Source organism: Taudactylus pleione, unplaced genomic scaffold, assembly GCF_031769625.1.
Source record: "Taudactylus pleione unplaced genomic scaffold, aTauple2 ptg000747l, whole genome shotgun sequence".
Classification (NCBI taxonomy): Eukaryota; Metazoa; Chordata; class Amphibia; order Anura; family Myobatrachidae; genus Taudactylus; species Taudactylus pleione.
In genome coordinates this window covers 1,029,372-1,052,747 of record NW_028285149.1, presented here as the reverse complement: position 1 = coordinate 1,052,747, position 23,376 = coordinate 1,029,372, and positions in this window count along the sequence as shown.

Here is a 23,376-nt window from a genome sequence, read left to right as displayed (position 1 = left end):
GTATTATAGATTATTAGTCCTTACTAGCACTGAGCTCCCATCTATTGTACAGGGGCTGCACAGCATGGCCACCTTCATGTATTATAGATTATTAGTCCTTATTAGCACAGGGCTCCCATCTATTGTACAGGGGCTGTACATCATGGCCACCTTCATCTATTATAGATTATTAATCCTTACTAGCACTGGGCTCCCATCTATTGTACAGAGGCTGCACAGCATGGCCACCTTCATGTATTATAGATTATTAATCCTTACTAGCACTGGGCTCCCATCTATTGTACAGGGGCTGCACAGCATGTCCACCTTCATGTATTATAGATTATTAGTCCTTACTAGCATGGAGCTCCCATCTATTGTACAGGGGCTGTACAGCATGGCCACCATCATGTATTATAGATTATGAGCCCTTACTAGCATGGAGCTCCCATCTATTGTACAGGGGCTGTACAGCATGGCCACCTTCATGTATTATAGATTATTAGTCCTCACTAGAACTGAGCTCCCATCTATTGTACAGGGGCTGCACAGCTTTGCTACATTCATTTAATATAGATTATTAGTCCTTACTAGCACGGGGCTCCCATCTATTGTACAGGGGCTACACAGCATGGCCACCTTCATGTATTATAGATTATTAGTCCTCACTAGAACTGAGCTCCAATCTATTGTACAGGGGCTGAACAGCATGGCTACATTCATGTATTATAGATTATTAGTCCTCACTAGAACTGAGCTCCCATCTATTGTACAGGGGCTGCACAGCTTTGTTACATTCATTTAATATAGATTATTAGTCCTTACTAGCACGGGGCTCCCATCTATTGTACAGGGGCTACACAGCATGGCCACCTTCATGTACTATAGATTATTAGTCCTTACTAGCATGGAGCTCCCATCTATTGTACAGGGGCTGTACAGCATGGCCACCTTCATATATTATAGATTATTAGTCCTTACTAGCACGGGGCTCCCATCTATTGTACAGGGGCTACACAGCATGGCCACCTTCATATATTATAGATTATTAGTCCTTACTAGCATGGAGCTCCCATCTATTGTACAGGGGCTGCACAGCATGGCTACATTCATGTATCATAGATTATTAGTCCTCACTAGAACTGAGCTCTCATCTATTGTACAGGGGCTGCACAGCATTGCTACATTCATTTAATATAGATTATTAGTCCTTACTAGCACGGGGCTCCCATCTATTGTACAGGGTCTACACAGCATGGCCACCTTTATGTATTATAGATTTTTAGTCCTCACAAGAACTGAGCTCCCATCTATTGTACAGGGGCTACACAGCATGGCCACCTTCATGTATTATAGATTATTAGTCCTCACTAGAACTGAGCTCCCATCTATTGAACAGGGGCTGCACAGCTTTCCTACATTCATTTAATATAGATTATTAGTCCTTACTAGCACGGGGCTCCCATCTATTGTACAGGGGCTACACAGCATGGCCACCTTTATGTATTATAGATTATTAGTCCTTACTAGCATGCGGCTCCCATCTATTGTACAGGGGCTGCACAGCATGGCCACCTTCATGTATTATAGATTATTATTCCTTACTAGCACAGGGCTCCCATCTATTGCACAGAGGCTGCACAGCATGGCCACCTTCATCTATTATAGATTTATAGTCCTCACTAGAACTGAGCTCCCATCTATTGTACAGGGGCTGCACAGCATAGCCTCTTTCATGTATTATAGATTATTAGTCCTTACTAGCACTGAGCTCCCATCTAATGTACAGGTGCTGCACAGCATGGCCACCTTCATCTATTATAGATTATTAGTCCTCACTAGAACTGAGCTCCCATCTATTGTACAGGGGCTGCACAGCATGGCCACATTCATGTATTATACATTATTAGTCCTTACTAGCACGGGGCTCCCATCTATTGTACAGGGGCTGTACAGCATGGCCACCTTCATGTATTATAGATTATTAGTCCTTACTAGCACGGGGCTCCCATCTATTGTACAGAGGCTGCACAGCATGGCCACCTTCATCTATTATAGATTATTAGTCCTCACTAGAACTGAGCTCCCATCTATTGTACAGGGGTTGCACAGCATGGCCACCTTCATCTATTATAGATTATTAGTCCTCACTAGAACTGAGCTCTCATCTATTGTACAGGGGCTGTAAAGCATGGCTACATTCATGTATTATAGATTATTAGTCCTTACTAGCACGGGGCTCCCATCTATTGTACAGGGGCTGAACAGCATGGCCACCTTCATGTATTATAGATTATTAGTCCTTACTAGCACGGGGCTCCCATCTATTGTACAGGGCCTGTACAGCATGGCCACCTTCATGTATTATAGATTATTAGTCCTTACTAGCACTGAGCTCCCATCTATTGTACAGGGGCTGCACAGCATGGCCACCTTCATGTATTATAGATTATTAGTCCTTACTAGCACAGGGCTCCCATCTATTGTACAGGGGCTGTACATCATGGCCACCTTCATGTATTATAGGCTATTAATCCTTACTAGCACTGGGCTCCCATCTATTGTACAGAGGCTGCACAGCATGGCCACCTTCATGTATTATAGATTATTAATCCTTACTAGCACTGGGCTCCCATCTATTGTACAGGGGCTGCACAGCATGGCCACCTTCATGTATTATAGATTATTAGTCCTTACTAGCATGGAGCTCCCATCTATTGTACAGGGGCTGTACAGCATGGCCACCATCATGTATTATAGATTATGAGCCCTTACTAGCATGGAGCTCCCATCTATTGTACAGGGGCTGTACAGCATGGCCATCTTCATGTATTATAGATTATTAGTCCTTACTAGCACGGGGCTCCCATCTATTGTACAGAGGCTGCACAGCATGGCCACCTTCATCTATTATAGATTATTAGTCCTCACTAGAACTGAGCTCCCATCTATTGTACAGGGGTTGCACAGCATGGCCACCTTCATCTATTATAGATTATTAGTCCTCACTAGAACTGAGCTCTCATCTATTGTACAGGGGCTGTAAAGCATGGCTACATTCATGTATTATAGATTATTAGTCCTTACTAGCACGGGGCTCCCATCTATTGTACAGGGGCTGAACAGCATGGCCACCTTCATGTATTATAGATTATTAGTCCTTACTAGCACGGGGCTCCCATCTATTGTACAGGGCCTGTACAGCATGGCCACCTTCATGTATTATAGATTATTAGTCCTTACTAGCACTGAGCTCCCATCTATTGTACAGGGGCTGCACAGCATGGCCACCTTCATGTATTATAGATTATTAGTCCTTACTAGCACAGGGCTCCCATCTATTGTACAGGGGCTGTACATCATGGCCACCTTCATGTATTATAGATTATTAATCCTTACTAGCACTGGGCTCCCATCTATTGTACAGAGGCTGCACAGCATGGCCACCTTCATGTATTATAGATTATTAATCCTTACTAGCACTGGGCTCCCATCTATTGTACAGGGGCTGCACAGCATGGCCACCTTCATGTATTATAGATTATTAGTCCTTACTAGCATGGAGCTCCCATCTATTGTACAGGGGCTGTACAGCATGGCCACCATCATGTATTATAGATTATGAGCCCTTACTAGCATGGAGCTCCCATCTATTGTACAGGGGCTGTACAGCATGGCCACCTTCATGTATTATAGATTATTAGTCCTTACTAGCACAGGGCTCCCATCTATTGTACAGAGGCTGCACAGCATGGCCACCTTCATCTATTATAGATTATTAGTCCTCACTAGAACTGAGCTCCCATCTATTGTACAGGGGCTGCACAGCATTGCTACATTCATTTAATATCGATTATTAGTCCTTGCCAGCACTGAGCTCCCATCTATTGTACAGGAGCTACACAGCATGGCCACCTTTATGTATTATAGATTATTAGTCCTTACTAGCACAGGGCTCCCATCTATTGTACAGAGGCTGCACAGCATGGCCACCTTCATCTATTATAGATTATTAGTCCTCACTAGAACTGAGCTCCCATCTTTTGTACAGGGGCTGCACAGCATAGCCACTTTCATGTATTATAGATTATTAGTCCTTACTAGCACTGAGCTCCCGTCTATTGTACAGGGCCTGCACAGCATGGCCACATTCATGTATTATTGATTATTACTCCTTACTAGCACAGGGCTCCCATCTATTGTACAGGGCCTGCACAGCATGGCCACATTCATGTATCATAGATTATTAGTCCTTACAAGCATGGGGCTCCCATCTATTGTACAGGGCCTGTACAGCATGGCCACCTTCATCTATTATAGATTATTAGTCCGTACTAGCACTGAGCTCTCATCTATTGTACAAGGGCTGAACAGCATGGCCACCTTCATGTATTATAGATTATTAGTCCTTACTAGCACGAGGCTCCCAACTATTGTACAGAGGCTCCACAACATGGCCACCTTCATGAATTATAGATTATCAGTCCTTACTAGCACGGGGCTCCCATCTATTGTACAGGGGCTGCACAGCATGGCCACCTTCATGTATTATAGATTATTAGTCCTTACTAGCACTGAGCTCCCATCTATTGTACAGAGGCTGTAAAGCATGGCCACCTTCATGTATTATAGATTATTAGTCCTTACTAGCACGGGGCTCCCTTCTATTGTACAGGGGCTGCACAGCATGGCCACCTTCAAGTTTTATAGATTATTAATCCTTACTAGCGCTGAGCTTGCATCTATTGTACAGGGGCTGTACAGCATGGCCACCTTCATGTATTATAGATTATTAGTCCTTACTAGCACAGGGCTCCCATCTATTGTACAGGGACTGCACAGCATGGCCACCTTCATGTATTATAGATTATTAGTCCTTACTAGCACGGGGCTCCCATCTATTGTACAAAGGCTGAACAGCATGGCCACCTTCATGTATTATAGATTATTAGTCCTTACTAGCACGGGGCTCACATCTATTGTATAGGGGCTGCAAAGCTTGGCCCCCTTTATGTATTATAGATTATTGGTCCTTACTAGCACTGAGCTCTCATCTATTATACAGGGGCTGCACAGCATGGCCACATTCTTCTATTATAGATTATTAGTCCTTACTAGTACGGGGCTCCCAACTATTGTACAGGGGCTGTACAGCATAGCCACCTTCATGTATTATAGATTATTAGTCCTTACTAGCACTGAGCTCCCATCTATTATACAGGGGCTGCACAGCATGGCCACATTCATGTTTTATAGATTAGTCCTTACTAGCACTGAGCTCTCATCAATTATACAGGAGCTGCACAGCATGGCCACCTTCATGTATTATAGATTATTAGTCCTTCCTAGCACTGAGCTCCCATCTATTGTACAGGGCCTTTACAGCATGGCCACCTCCATGTATTATAGATTTTTAGTCCTTACTAGCACGGGGCTCCCATCTATTGTACAGGGGCTGCACAGCATGGCCACCTTCATGTATTATAGATTATTAGTCCTTACTAGCATGGGGCTCACATCTATTGTACAGGGGCTGCACAGCATGGCTACCTTCATGTATTATAGATTATTAGTCCTTACTAGCACTGAGCTCCCATCTATTGTACAGGGCCTGTACAGCATGGCCACCTTCATGTATTATAGATTATTAGTCCTTACTAGCACGGGGCTCCCATCTATTGTACAGGGGCTGCACAGCATGGCCACCTTCATGTATTATAGATTATTAGTCCTTACTAGCACGGGGCTCACATCTATTGTACAGGGGCTGTACAGCATGGCCACCTTCATGTATTATAGATTATTAGTCCTTACTAGCACGGGGCTCACATCTATTGTATAGGGGCTGCACAGCTTGGCCACCTTCATGTATTATAGATTATTGGTCCTTACTAGCACTGAGCTCTCATCTATTATACAGGGGCTGCACAGCATGGCCACCTTCATGTATTATAGATTATTAGTCCTTACTAGCACAGGGCTCCCATCTATTGTACAGGGCCTGTACAGCATGGCCACCTTCATGTATTATAGATTATTAATCCTTACTAGCACTGAGCTCCCATCTATTGTACAGAGGCTGCAAGGCATGGCCACCTTCATGAATTATAGATTATGAGCCCTTACTAGCATGGAGCTCCCATCTATTGTACAGGGCCTGTACAGCATGGCCACCTTCATGAATTATAGATTATGAGCCCTTACTAGCATGGAGCTCCCATCTATTGTACAGAGGCTGCAAGGCATGGCCACCTTCATGAATTATAGATTATGAGCCCTTACTAGCATGGAGCTCCCATCTATTGTACAGGGGCTGTACAGCATGGCCACCTTCATGTATTATAGATTATTAGTCCTTACTAGCACTGAGCTCCCATCTATTGTACAGGGGCTGTACATCATGGCCACCTTCATGTATTATAGATTATTAGTCCTTACTAGCACGGGGCTCCCATCTATTGTACAGGGCCTGCACAGCATGGCCACCTTCATGTATTATAGATTATTAGTCCTTACTAGCACAGGGCTCCCATCTATTGTACAGAGGCTGCACAGCATGGCCACCATCATATATTATAGATTATTAGTCCTCACTAGAACTGAGCTCTCATCTATTGTACAGGGGCTGCACAGCATGGCTACATTCATGTATTATAGATTATTAGTTCTTACTAGCACGGGGCTCCCATCTATTGTACAGGGGCTGCACAGCATGGCTACATTCATGTATTATAGATTATTAGTCCTCACTAGAACTGAGCTCCCATCTATTGTACAGGGGCTGCACAGCATGGCCTCCTTCATGTATTATAGATTATTAGTCCTTACTAGCATGGGGCTCCCATCTATTGTACAGGGGCGACACAGCATGGCCTCCTTCATGTATTATAGATTATTAGTCCTTACTAGCATGGGGATCCCATCTATTGTACAGGGGCGACACAGCATGGCCTCCTTCATGTATTATAGATTATTAGTCCTTACTAGCATGGGGCTCCCATCTATTGTACAGGGGCGACACAGCATGGCCTCCTTCATGTATTATAGATTATTAGTCCTCACTAGAACTGAGCTCCCATCTATTGTACAGGGGCTGCACAGCTTTGCTACATTCATTTAATATAGATTATTAGTCCTTACTAGCACGGGGCTCCCATCTATTGTACAGGGGCTACACAGCATGGCCACCTTTATGTATTATAGATTATTAGTCCATACTAGCATGGGGCTCCCATCTATTGTACAGAGGCTGCACAGCATGGCCACCTTCATGTACTATAGATTATTAGTCCTTACTAGCACGGGGCTCCCATCTATTGTACAGGGGCGACACAGCATGGCAACCTTCATGTATTATAGATTATTATTCCTTACTAGCACAGGGCTCCCATCTATTGCACAGAGGCTGCACAGCATGGCCACCTTCATCTATTATAGATTTATAGTCCTCACTAGAACTGAGCTCCCATCTATTGTACAGGGGCTACACAGCATGGCCACCTTCATCTATTATAGATTTTTAGTCCTCACTAGAACTGAGCTCCCATCTATTGTACAGGGGCTACACAGCATGGCAACCTTCATGTATTATAGATTATTAGTCCTTACTAGCATGGGGCTCCCATCTATTGTACAGGGGCTGCACAGCATGGCCACCTTCATGTATTATAGATTATTATTCCTTACTAGCACAGGGCTCCCATCTATTGCACAGAGGCTGCACAGCATGGCCACCTTCATCTATTATAGATTTATAGTCCTCACTAGAACTGAGCTCCCATCTATTGTACAGGGGCTGCACAGCATAGCCACTTTCATGTATTATAGATTATTAGTCCTTACTAGCACTGAGCTCCCATGTATTGTACAGGTGCTGCACAGCATGGCCACCTTCATCTATTATAGATTATTAGTCCTCACTAGAACTGAGCTCCCATCTATTGTACAGGGGCTGCACAGCATGGCCACCTTCATGTATTATACATTATTAGTCCTTACTAGCACGGGGCTCCCATCTATTGTACAGGGGCTGTACAGCATGGCCACCTTCATGTATTATAGATTATTAGTCCTTACTAGCACGGGGCTCCCATCTATTGTACAGAGGCTGCACAGCATGGCCACCTTCATCTATTATAGATTATTAGTCCTCACTAGAACTGAGCTCTCATCTATTGTACAGGGGCTGTAAAGCATGGCTACATTCATGTATTATAGATTATTAGTCCTTACTAGCACGGCTCTCCCATCTATTGTACAGGGGCTGAACAGCATGGCCACCTTCATGTATTATAGATTATTAGTCCTTACTAGCACAGGGCTCCCATCTATTGTACAGGGCCTGTACAGCATGGCCACCTTCATGTATTATAGATTATTAGTCCTTACTAGCACTGAGCTCCCATCTATTGTACAGGGGCTGCACAGCATGGCCACCTTCATGTATTATAGATTATTAGTCCTTACTAGCACTGAGCTCCCATCTATTGTACAGGGCCTGTACAGCATGGCCACCTTCATGTATTATAGATTATTAGTCCTTACTAGCACTGAGCTCCCATCTATTGTACAGGGCCTGTACAGCATGTCCACCTTCATGTATTATAGATTATTAATCCTTACTAGCACTGGGCTCCCATCTATTGTACAGAGGCTGCACAGCATGGCCACCTTCATGTATTATAGATTATTAATCCTTACTAGCACTGTGCTCCCATCTATTGTACAGGGTCTGCAAAGCATGGCCACCTTCATGTATTATAGATTATTAGTCCTTACTAGCATGGAGCTCCCATCTATTGTACAGGGGCTGCACAGCATGGCCACCTTCATGTATTATAGATTATGAGCCCTTACTAGCATGGAGCTCCCATCTATTGTACAGGGGCTGTACAGCATGGCCACCTTCATGTATTATAGATTATTAGTCCTTACTAGCACAGGGCTCCCATCTATTGTACAGAGGCTGCACAGCATGGCCACCTTCATCTATTATAGATAATTAGTCCTCACTAGAACTGAGCTCCCATCTATTGTACAGGGGCTGCACAGCATTGCTACATTCATTTAATATAGATTATTAGTCCTTACTAGCACGGGGCTCCCATCTATTGTACAGAGGCTCCACAGCATGGCCACCTTCATGTATTATAGATTATTAGTCCTCACAAGAACTGAGCTCCCATCTATTGTACAGGGGCTGCACAGCATTGCTGCATTCATTTAATATAGATTATTAGTCCTTGCCAGCACTGAGCTCCCATCTATTGTACAGGGGCTACACAGCATGGCCACTTTTATGTATTATAGATTATTAGTCCTTACTAGCACAGGGCTCTCATCTATTGTACAGAGGCTGCACAGCATGGCCACCTTCATCTATTATAGATTATTAGTCCTCACTAGAACTGAGCTCCCATCTTTTGTACAGGGGCTGCACAGCATAGCCACTTTCATGTATTATAGATTATTAGTCCTTACTAGCACGGGGCTCCCATCTATTGTACAGGGGCTGCACAGCATGGCCACCTTCATGTATTATAGATTATTAGTCCTTACTAGCACTGAGCTCTCATCTATTATACAGGGGCTGCACAGCATGGCCACCTTCTTGTATTATAGATTATTATTCCTTACTAGCACTGAGCTCCCATCTATTGTACAGGGCCTGTACAGCATGGCCACCTTCATGTATTATAGATTATTAATCCTTACTAGCACTGGGCTCCCATCTATTGTACAGAGGCTGCAAGGCATGGCCACCTTCATGTTTTATAGATTATTAATCCTTACTAGCACTGGGCTCCCATCTATTGTACAGGGGCTGCACAGCATGGCCACCTTCATGTATTATAGATTATTAGTCCTTACTAGCATGGAGCTCCCATCTATTGTACAGGGGCTGCACAGCATGGCCACCTTCATGAATTATAGATTATGAGCCCTTACTAGCATGGAGCTCCCATCTATTGTACAGGGGCTGTACAGCATGGCCACCTTCATGTATTATAGATTATTAGTCCTTACTAGCACTGAGCTCCCATCTATTGTACAGGGTCTGTACAGCATGGCCACCTTCATGTATTATAGATTATTAGTCCGTACTAGCACTGAGCTCCTATCTATTGTACAGGGGCTGTACTTCATGGCCACCTTCATGTATTATAGATTATTAGTCCTTACTAGCACAGGGCTCCCATCTATTGTACAGGGCCTGCACAGCATGGCCACCTTCATGTATTATAGATTATTAGTCCTTACTAGCACAGGGCTCCCATCTATTGTACAGAGGCTGCACAGCATGGCCACCATCATATATTATAGATTATTAGTCCTCACTAGAACTGAGCTCTCATCTATTGTACAGGGGCTGCACAGCATGGCTACATTCATGTATTATAGATTATTAGTTTTAACTAGCACGGGGCTCCCATCTATTGTACAGGGCCTGCACAGCATGGCCACCTTCATGTATTATAGATTATTAGTCCTTACTAGCACAGGGCTCCCATCTATTGTACAGAGGCTGCACAGCTTGGCCACCATCATATATTATAGATTATTAGTCCTCACTAGAACTGAGCTCTCATCTATTGTACAGGGCCTGCACAGCATGGCCACCTTCATGTATTATAGATTATTAGTCCTTACTAGCACAGGGCTCCCATCTATTGTACAGAGGCTGCACAGCATGGCCACCATCATATATTATAGATTATTAGTCCTCACTAGAACTGAGCTCTCATCTATTGTACAGGGGCTGCACAGCATTGCTACATTCATTTAATATAGATTATTAGTCCTTACTAGCATGGGGATCCCATCTATTGTACAGAGGCTCCACAGCATGGCCTCCTTCATGTATTATAGATTATTAGTCCTCACTAGAACTGAGCTCCTATCTATTGTACAGGAGCTGCACAGCTTTGCTACATTCATTTAATATAAATTATTAGTCCTTACTAGCACGGGGCTCCCATCTATTGTACAGGGGCTACACAGCATGGCCACCTTTATGTATTATAGATTATTAGTCCTTACTAGCATGGGGCTCCCATCTATTGTACAGAGGCTGCACAGCATGGCCACCTTCATGTACTATAGATTATTAGTCCTTACTAGCATGGAGCTCCCATCTATTGTACAGGGGCTGTACAGCATGGCCACCTTCATATATTATAGATTATTAGTCCTTACTAGCACGGGGCTCCCATCTATTGTACAGGGGCTACACAGCATGGCCACCTTTATGTATTATAGATTATTAGTCCTTACTAGCATGGGGCTCCCATCTATTGTACAGAGGCTGCACAGCATGGCCACCTTCATGTATTATAGATTATTAGTCCTTACTAGCATGGAGCTCCCATCTATTGTACAGGGGCTGCACAGCATGGCTACATTCATTTAATATAGATTATTAGTCCTTACTAGCACGGGGCTCCCATCTATTGTACAGGGGCTACACAGCATGGCCACCTTCATGTATTATAGATTATTAGTCCTCACTAGAACTGAGCTCCCATCTATTGAACAGGGGCTGCAAAGCTTTGCTACATTCATTTAATATAGATTATTAGTCCTTACTAGCACGGGGCTCCCATCTATTGTACAGGGGCTACACAGCATGGCCACCTTTATGTATTATAGATTATTAGTCCTTACTAGCATGGGGCTCCCATCTATTGTACAGGGGCTGCACAGCATGGCCACCTTCATGTATTATAGATTATTATTCCTTACTAGCACAGGGCTCCCATCTATTGCACAGAGGCTGCACAGCATGGCCACCTTCATCTATTATAGATTTATAGTCCTCACTAGAACAGAGCTCCCACCTATTGTACAGGGGCTGCACAGCATAGCCACTTTCATGTATTATAGATTATTAGTCCTTACTAGCACTGAGCTCCCATCTATTGTACAGGTGCTGCACAGCATGGCCACCTTCATCTATTATAGATTATTAGTCCTCACTAGAACTGAGCTCCCATCTATTGTACAGGGGCTGCACAGCATGGCCACCTTCATGTATTATACATTATTAGTCCTTACTAGCACGGGGCTCCCATCTATTGTACAGGGGCTGCACAGCATGGCCACCTTCATCTATTATAGATTATTAGTCCTCACTAGAACTGAGCTCCCATCTATTGTACAGGGGTTGCACAGCATGGCCACCTTCATCTATTATAGATTATTAGTCCTCACTAGAACTGAGCTCTCATCTATTGTACAGGGGCTGTAAAGCATGGCTGCATTCATGTATTATAGATTATTATTCCTTACTAGCACGGGGCTCCCATCTATTGTACAGGGGCTGAACAGCATGGCCACCTTCATGTATTATAGATTATTAGTCCTTACTAGCACGGGGCTCCCATCTATTGTACAGGGCCTGTACAGCATGGCCACCTTCATGTATTATAGATTATTAGTCCTTACTAGCACTGAGCTCCCATCTATTGTACAGGGGCTGCACAGCATGGCCACCTTCATGTATTATAGATTATTAGTCCTTACTAGCACTGAGCTCCCATCTATTGTACAGGGCCTGTACAGCATGGCCACCTTCATGTATTATAGATTATTAGTCCTTACTAGCACAGGGCTCCCATCTATTGTACAGGGCCTGTACAGCATGGCCACCTTCATGTATTATAGATTATTAATCCTTACTAGCACTGGGCTCCCATCTATTGTACAGGGGCTGCACAGCATGGCCACCTTCATGTATTATAGATTATTAGTCCTTACTAGCATGGAGCTCCCATCTATTGTACAGGGGCTGCACAGCATGGCCACCTTCATGTATTATAGATTATGAGCCCTTACTAGCATGGAGCTCCCATCTATTGTACAGGGGCTGTACAGCATGGCCACCTTCATGTATTATAGATTATTAGTCCTTACTAGCACAGGGCTTCCATCTATTGTACAGAGGCTGCACAGCATGGCCACCTTCATCTATTATAGATTATTAGTCCTCACTAGAACTGAGCTCCCATCTATTGTACAGGGGCTGCACAGCATTGCTACATTCATTTAATATAGATTATTAGTCCTTACTAGCACGGGGCTCCCATCTATTGTACAGAGGCTCCACAGCATGGCCACCTTCATGTATTATAGATTATTAGTCCTCACTAGAACTGAGCTCCCATCTATTGTACAGGGGCTGCACAGCATTGCTACATTCATTTAATATAGATTATTAGTCCTTGCCAGCACTGAGCTCCCATCTATTGTACAGGGGCTACACAGCATGGCCACCTTTATGTATTATAGATTATTAGTCCTTACTAGCACAGGGCTCCCATCTATTGTACAGAGGCTGCACAGCATGGCCACCTTCATCTATTATAGATTATTAGTCCTCACTAGAACTGAGCTCCCATCTTTTGTACAGGGGCTGCACAGCATAGCCACTTTCATGTATTATAGATTATTAGTCCTTACTAGCACTGAGCTCCCGTCTATTGTACAGGGCCTGCACAGCATGGCCACATTCATGTATTATAGATTATTACTCCTTACTAGCACAGGGCTCCCATCTATTGTACAGGGCCTACACAGCATGGCCACATTCATGTATCATAGATTATTAGTCCTTACAAGCATGGGGCTCCCATCTATTGTACAGGGCCTGCACAGCATGGCCACCTTCATGTATTATAGATTATTAGTCTTTAATAGCACGAGGCTCCCAACTATTGTACAGAGGCTGTAAAGCATGGCCACCATCATGTATTATAGATTATTAATCCTTACTAGCACTGAGCTCTCATTTATTGTACAGGGGCTGCACAGCATGGCCACCTTCATGTATTATAGATTATTAGTCCTTACTAGCACTGAGCTCCCATCTATTGTACAGGGGCTGCACAGCATGGCCACCTTCATGTATTATAGATTATTAATCCTTACTAGCACTGAGCTCTCATTTATTGTACAGGGGCTGCACAGCATGGCCACCTTCATGTATTATAGATTATTAGTCCTTACCAGCACTGAGCTCCCGTCTATTGTAGAGGGCCTGTACAGCATGGCCACCTTCTTGTATTATAGATTATTAGTCTTTAATTGCACGGGGCTCCCATCTATTGTACAGGGCCTGTACAGCATGGCCACCTTCATGTATTATAGATTATTAGTCCTTACTAGCACAGGGCTCCCACATATTGTACAGAGGCTGCACAGCATGTCCACTTTCATGTATTATAGATTATTAGTCCTTACTAGCACGGGGCTCCCATCTATTGTACAGGGGCTGCACAGCATGGCCACCGTCATGTATTATAGATTATTAGTCCTTACTAGCACTGAGCTCCCATCTATTGTACAGGGCCTGTACAGCATGGCGACCTTCTTGTATTATAGATTATTAGTCTTTAATAGCACGGTGCTCCCATCTATTATACAGAGGCTGCACAGCATGGCCACCTTCATGTTTTATAGATTATTAGTCCTTACTAGCACAGGGCTTCCATCTATTGTACAGTGGCTGCACAGCATGGCCACCTTCATGTATTATAGATTATTAGTCCTTACTAGCACGGGGCTCCCATCTATTGTACAGAGGCTGCACAGCATGGCCACCTTCATGTATTATAGATTATTAGTCCTTACTAGCACTGAGCTCCCGTCTATTGTTCAGGGCCTGTACATCATGGCCACCTTCATGTATTATAGATTATTAGTCCTTACTGGCACAGGGCTCCCATCTATTGTACAGGGGCTGTACAGCATGGCCACCTTCATGTATTATAGATTATTAGACCTTACTAGCACAGGGCTCCCATCTATTGTACAGGGGCTGCACAGCATGGCCACCTTCATGTATTATAGATTATTAGTCCTTACTAGCACTGAGCTCCCATCTATTGTACTGGGTCTGCACAGCATGGCCACCTTCATGTATTATAGATTATTAATCCTTCCTAGCACTGGGCTCCTATCTATTGTACAGAGGCTGCACAGCATGGCCACCTTCATGTATTATAGATTATTAGTTCTTACTAGCACAGGGCTCCCATCTATTGTACAGGGCCTGTACAGCATGGCCACCTTCATGTATTATAGATTATTAGTCCTTACTAGCACAGGGCTCCCATCTATTGTACAGGGGCTGCACAGCATGGCCACCTTCATGTATAATAGATTATTAGTCCTTACTAGCACTGAGCTCCCGTCTATTGTACAGGGCCTGTACAGCATGGCCACCTTCTTGTATTATAGATTATTAGTCTTTAATAGCACGGGGCTCCCATCTATTATACAGGGGCTGCACAGCATGGCCACCTTCATGTATAATAGATTATTAGTCCTTACTAGCACAGGGCTCCCATCTATTGTACAGGGGCTGCACAGCATGGCCACCTTCATGTATTATAGATTATTAGTCCTTACTAGCACAGGGCTCCCATCTATTGTACAGGGCCTGTACAGCATGGCCACCTTCTTGTATTATAGATTATTAGTCTTTAATAGCACGGGGCTCCCATCTATTATACAAGGGCTGCACAGCATGGCCACCTTCATGTATTATAGATTATTAGTCCTTACTAGCACGGGGCTCCCATCTATTGTACAGGGGCTGCACAGCATGGCCACCTTCATGTATTATAGATTATTTGTCCTTACTAGCACTGAGCTCTCATTTATTGTACAGGGGCTGCACAGCATGGCCACCTTCATGTATTATAGATTATTAGTCCTTACTAGCACAGGGCTCCCATCTATTGTACAGGGGCTGCACAGCATGGCCACCTTCATGTATTATAGATTATTAGTCCTTACTAGCACTGGGCTCCCATCTATTGTACAGAGGCTGCACAGCATGGCCACCTTCATGTATTATAGATTATTAGTCCTTACTAGCACTGAGCTCCCATCTATTGTTCAAGGCCTGTACAGCATGGCCACCTTCATCTATTATAGATTTATAGTCCTCACTAGAACTGAGCTCCCACCTATTGTACAGGGGCTGCACAGCATAGCCACTTTCATGTATTATAGATTATTAGTCCTTACTAGCACTGAGCTCCCATCTATTGTACAGGTGCTGCACAGCATGGCCACCTTCATCTATTATAGATTATTAGTCCTCACTAGAAATGAGCTCCCATCTATTGTACAGGGGCTGCACAGCATGGCCACCTTCATGTATTATACATTATTAGTCCTTACTAGCACGGGGCTCCCATCTATTGTACAGGGGCTGTACAGCATGGCCACCTTCATGTATTATAGATTATTAGTCCTTACTAGCACGGGGCTCCCATCTATTGTACAGAGGCTGCACAGCATGGCCACCTTCATCTATTATAGATTATTAGTCCTCACTAGAACTGAGCTCCCATCTATTGTACAGGGGTTGCACAGCATGGCCACCTTCATCTATTATAGATTATTAGTCCTCACTAGAACTGAGCTCTCATCTATTGTACAGGGGCTGTAAAGCATGGCTGCATTCATGTATTATAGATTATTATTCCTTACTAGCACGGTGCTCCCATCTATTGTACAGGGGCTGAACAGCATGGCCACCTTCATGTATTATAGATTATTAGTCCTTACTAGCACGGGGCTCCCATCTATTGTACAGGGCCTGTACAGCATGGCCACCTTCATGTATTATAGATTATTAGTCCTTACTAGCACTGAGCTCCCATCTATTGTACAGGGGCTGCACAGCATGGCCACCTTCATGTATTATAGATTATTAGTCCTTACTAGCACTGAGCTCCCATCTATTGTACAGGGCCTGTACAGCATGGCCACCTTCATGTATTATAGATTATTAGTCCTTACTAGCACAGGGCTCCCATCTATTGTACAGGGCCTGTACAGCATGGCCACCTTCATGTATTATAGATTATTAATCCTTACTAGCACTGGGCTCCCATCTATTGTACAGGGGCTGCACAGCATGGCCACCTTCATGTATTATAGATTATTAGTCCTTACTAGCATGGAGCTCCCATCTATTGTACAGGGGCTGCACAGCATGGCCACCTTCATGTATTATAGATTATGAGCCCTTACTAGCATGGAGCTCCCATCTATTGTACAGGGGCTGTACAGCATGGCCACCTTCATGTATTATAGATTATTAGTCCTTACTAGCACAGGGCTCCCATCTATTGTACAGAGGCTGCACAGCATGGCCACCTTCATCTATTATAGATTATTAGTCCTCACTAGAACTGAGCTCCCATCTATTGTACAGGGGCTGCACAGCATTGCTACATTCATTTAATATAGATTATTAGTCCTTACTAGCACGGGGCTCCCATTTATTGTACAGAGGCTCCACAGCATGGCCACCTTCATGTATTATAGATTATTAGTCCTCACTAGAACTGAGCTCCCATCTATTGTACAGGGGCTGCACAGCATTGCTACATTCATTTAATATAGATTATTAGTCCTTGCCAGCACTGAGCTCCCATCTATTGTACAGGGGCTACACAGCATGGCCACCTTTATGTATTATAGATTATTAGTCCTTACTAGCACAGGGCTCCCATCTATTGTACAGAGGCTGCACAGCATGGCCACCTTCATCTATTATAGATTATTAGTCCTCACTAGAACTGAGCTCCCATCTTTTGTACAGGGGCTGCACAGCATAGCCACTTTCATGTATTATAGATTATTAGTCCTTACTAGCACTGAGCTCCCGTCTATTGTACAGGGCCTGCACAGCATGGCCACATTCATGTATTATAGATTATTACTCCTTACTAGCACAGGGCTCCCATCTATTGTACAGGGCCTGCACAGCATGGCCACATTCATGCATCATAGATTATTAGTCCTTACAAGCATGGGGCTCCCATCTATTGTACAGGGCCTGCACAGCATGGCCACCTTCATGTATTATAGATTATTAGTCTTTAATAGCACGAGGCTCCCAACTATTGTACAGAGGCTGTAAAGCATGGCCACCATCATGTATTATAGATTATTAATCCTTACTAGCACTGAGCTCTCATTTATTGTACAGGGGCTGCACAGCATGGCCACCTTCATGTATTATTGATTATTAGTCCTTACTAGCACTGAGCTCCCATCTATTGTACAGGGGCTGCACAGCATGGCCACCTTCATGTATTATAGATTATTAATCCTTACTAGCACTGAGCTCTCATTTATTGTACAGGGGCTGCACAGCATGGCCACCTTCATGTATTATAGATTATTAGTCCTTACCAGCACTGAGCTCCCGTCTATTGTAGAGGGCCTGTACAGCATGGCCACCTTCTTGTATTATAGATTATTAGTCTTTAATTGCACGGGGCTCCCATCTATTGTACAGGGCCTGTACAGCATGGCCACCTTCATGTATTATAGATTATTAGTCCTTACTAGCACAGGGCTCCCACATATTGTACAGAGGCTGCACAGCATGTCCACTTTCATGTATTATAGATTATTAGTCCTTACTAGCACGGGGCTCCCATCTATTGTACAGGGGCTGCACAGCATGGCCACCGTCATGTATTATAGATTATTAGTCCTTACTAGCACTGAGCTCCCATCTATTGTACAGGGCCTGTACAGCATGGCGACCTTCTTGTATTATAGATTATTAGTCTTTAATAGCACGGTGCTCCCATCTATTATACAGAGGCTGCACAGCATGGCCACCTTCATGTTTTATAGATTATTAGTCCTTACTAGCACAGGGCTTCCATCTATTGTACAGTGGCTGCACAGCATGGCCACCTTCATGTATTATAGATTATTAGTCCTTACTAGCACGGGGCTCCCATCTATTGTACAGAGGCTGCACAGCATGGCCACCTTCATGTATTATAGATTATTAGTCCTTACTAGCACTGAGCTCCCGTCTATTGTTCAGGGCCTGTACATCATGGCCACCTTCATGTATTATAGATTATTAGTCCTTACTGGCACAGGGCTCCCATCTATTGTACAGGGGCTGTACAGCATGGCCACCTTCATGTATTATAGATTATTAGACCTTACTAGCACAGGGCTCCCATCTATTGTACAGGGGCTGCACAGCATGGCCACCTTCATGTATTATAGATTATTAGTCCTTACTAGCACTGAGCTCCCATCTATTGTACTGGGTCTGCACAGCATGGCCACCTTCATGTATTATAGATTATTAATCCTTCCTAGCACTGGGCTCCTATCTATTGTACAGAGGCTGCACAGCATGGCCACCTTCATGTATTATAGATTATTAGTTCTTACTAGCACAGGGCTCCCATCTATTGTACAGGGCCTGTACAGCATGGCCACCTTCATGTATTATAGATTATTAGTCCTTACTAGCACAGGGCTCCCATCTATTGTACAGGGGTTGCACAGCATGGCCACCTTCATGTATAATAGATTATTAGTCCTTACTAGCACTGAGCTCCCATCTATTGTACAGGGCCTGTACAGCATGGCCACCTTCTTGTATTATAGATTATTAGTCTTTAATAGCACGGGGCTCCCATCTATTATACAGGGGCTGCACAGCATGGCCACCTTCATGTATTATAGATTATTAGTCCTTACTAGCACAGGGCTCCCATCTATTGTACAGGGGCTGCACAGCATGGCCACCTTCATGTATTATAGATTATTAGTCCTTACTAGCACAGGGCTCCCATCTATTGTACAGGGCCTGTACAGCATGGCCACCTTCTTGTATTATAGATTATTAGTCTTTAATAGCACAGGGCTCCCATCTATTGTACAGGGCCTGTACAACATGGCCACCTTCATGTATTATAGATTATTAGTCCTTACTAGCACGGGGCTCCCATCTATTGTACAGGGGCTGCACAGCATGGCCACCTTCATGTATTATAGATTATTTGTCCTTACTAGCACTGAGCTCTCATTTATTGTACAGGGGCTGCACAGCATGGCCACCTTCATGTATTATAGATTATTAGTCCTTACTAGCACAGGGCTCCCATCTATTGTACAGGGGCTGCACAGCATGGCCACCTTCATGTATTATAGATTATTAGTCCTTACTAGCACTGGGCTCCCATCTATTGTACAGGGCCTGTACAGCATGGCCACCTTCATGTATTATAGATTATTAGTCCTTACTAGCACAGGGCTCCCATCTATTGTACAGGGGCTGCACAGCATGGCCACCTTCATGTATAATAGATTATTAGTCCTTACTAGCACTGAGCTCCCGTCTATTGTACAGGGCATGTACAGCATGGCCACCTTCTTGTATTATAGATTATTAGTCTTTAATAGCACGGGGCTCCCATCTATTATACAAGGGCTGCACAGCATGGCCACCTTCATGTATTATAGATTATTAGTCCTTACTAGCACAGGGCTCCCATCTATTGTACAGGGGCTGCACAGCATGGCCACCTTCATGTATTATAGATTATTGGTCCTTACTAGCACAGGGCTCCCATCTATTGTACAGGGCCTGTACAGCATGGCCACCTTCTTGTATTATAGATTATTAGTCTTTAATAGCACGGGGCTCCCATCTATTGTACAGAGGCTGTAAAGCATGGCCACCTTCATGTATTATAGATTATTAGTCCTTACTAGCACGGGGCTCCCATCTATTGTACAGGGGCTGCACAGCATGGCCACCTTCATGTATTATAGATTATTTGTCCTTACTAGCACTGAGCTCTCATTTATTGTACAGGGGCTGCACAGCATGGCCACCTTCATGTATTATAGATTATTAGTCCTTACTAACACAGGGCTCCCATCTATTGTACAGGGGCTGCACAGCATGGCCACCTTCATGTATTATAGATTATTAGTCCTTACTAGCACTGGGCTCCCATCTATTGTACAGAGGCTGCACAGCATGGCCACCTTCATGTATTATAGATTATTAGTCCTTACTAGCACTGAGCTCCCATCTATTGTTCAAGGCCTGTACAGCATGGCCACCTTCATGTATTATAGATTATTAGTCCTTACTAGCACTGGGCTCCCATCTATTGTACAGGGGCTGCACAGCATGGCCACCTTCTTGTATTATAGATTATTAGTCTTTAATAGCATGGGGCTCCCATCTATTATACAGGGGCTGCACAGCATGGCCACCTTCATGTATTATAGATTATTAGTCCTTACTAGCACAGGGCTCCCATTTATTGTACAGGGGCTGCACAGCATGGCCACCTTCATGTATTATAGATTATTAGTCCTTACTAGCACTGAGCTCCCATCTATTGTACAGGGGCTGTAAAGCATGGCCACCTTCATGTATTATAGATTATTAGTCCTTACTAGCATGGGGCTCCCATCTATTGTACAGAGGCTGCACAGCATGGCCACCTTCATGTATTATAGATTATTAGTCCTTACTAGCATGGGGCTCCCATCTATTGTACAGGGGCTGCACAGCATGGCCACCTTCATGTATTAAACATTATTAATCCTTCCTAGCACTGGGCTCCTATCTATTGTACACAGGATGCACAGCATGGCCACCTTCATGTATTATAGAATATTAGTCCTTACTAGCACAGGGCTCCCATCTATTGTACAGAGGCTGCACAGCATGGCCACCTTCATGTATTATAGATTATTAGTCCTTTCTAGCACGGGGCTCCCATCTATTGTACAGGGGCTGCACAGCATGGCCACCTTCATGTATTATAGATTATTAGTCCTTACTAGCACTGAGCTCCCGTCTATTGTACCGGGCCTGTACAGCATGGCCACCTTCTTGTATTATAGATTATTAGTCTTTAATAGCACGGGGCTCCCATCTATTATACAGAGGCTGTAAAGCATGGCCACCTTCATGTATTATAGATTATTAGTCCTTACTAGCACTGAGCTCTCATTTATTGTACAGGGGCTGCACAGCATGGCCAACTTCATGTATTATAGATTATTAGTCCTTTCTAGCACAGGGCTCCCATCTATTGTACAGGGGCTGCACAGCATGGCCACCTTCATGTATTATAGATTATTAATCCTTACTAGCACTGAGCTCTTATTTATTGTACAGGGGCTGCACAGCATGGCCACCTTCATGTATTATAGATTATTAGTCCTTACTAGCACGGGGCTCCCATCTATTGTACAGGGCCTGTACAGCATGGCCACCTTCATGTATTATAGATTATTAGTCCTTACTAGCACTGAGCTCCCATCTATTGTACAGGGGCTGCACAGCATGGCCACCTTCATGTATTATAGATTATTAGTCCTTACTAGCACTGAGCTCCCATCTATTGTACAGGGCCTGTACAGCATGGCCACCTTCATGTATTATAGATTATTAGTCCTTACTAGCACAGGGCTCCCATCTATTGTACAGGGCCTGTACAGCATGGCCACCTTCATGTATTATAGATTATTAATCCTTACTAGCACTGGGCTCCCATCTATTGTACAGGGGCTGCACAGCATGGCCACCTTCATGTATTATAGATTATTAGTCCTTACTAGCATGGAGCTCCCATCTATTGTACAGGGGCTGCACAGCATGGCCACCTTCATGTATTATAGATTATGAGCCCTTACTAGCATGGAGCTCCCATCTATTGTACAGGGGCTGTACAGCATGGCCACCTTCAGGTATTATAGATTATTAGTCCTTACTAGCACAGGGCTCCCATCTATTATACAGAGGCTGCACAGCATGGCCACCTTCATCTATTATAGCTTATTAGTCCTCACTAGAACTGAGCTCCCATCTATTGTACAGGGGCTGCACAGCATTGCTACATTCATTTAATATAGATTATTAGTCCTTACTAGCACGGGGCTCCCATCTATTGTACAGAGGCTCCACAGCATGGCCACCTTCATGTATTATAGATTATTAGACCTCACTAGAACTGAGCTCCCATCTATTGTACAGGGGCTGCACAGCATTGCTACATTCATTTAATATAGATTATTAGTCCTTGCCAGCACTGAGCTCCCATCTATTGTACAGGGGCTACACAGCATGGCCACCTTTATGTACTATAGATTATTAGTCCTTACTAGCACAGGGCTCCCATCTATTGTACAGTGCCTGCACAGCATGGCCACATTCATGTATCATAGATTATTAGTCCTTACAAGCATGGGGCTCCCATCTATTGTACAGGGCCTGTACAGCATGGCCACCTTCATCTATTATAGATTATTAGTACTCACTAGTACTGAGCTCTCATCTATTGTACAGGGGCTGCACAGCATGGCCACATTCATGTATTATAGATTATTAGTCTTTAATAGCACGAGGCTCCCAACTATTGTACAGAGGCTGTAAAGCATGGCCACCATCATGTATTATAGATTATTAATCCTTACTAGCACTGAGCTCTCATTTATTGTACAGGGGCTGCACAGCATGGCCACCTTCATGTATTATAGATTATTAGTCCTTACTAGCACTGAGCTCCCATCTATTGTACAGGGGCT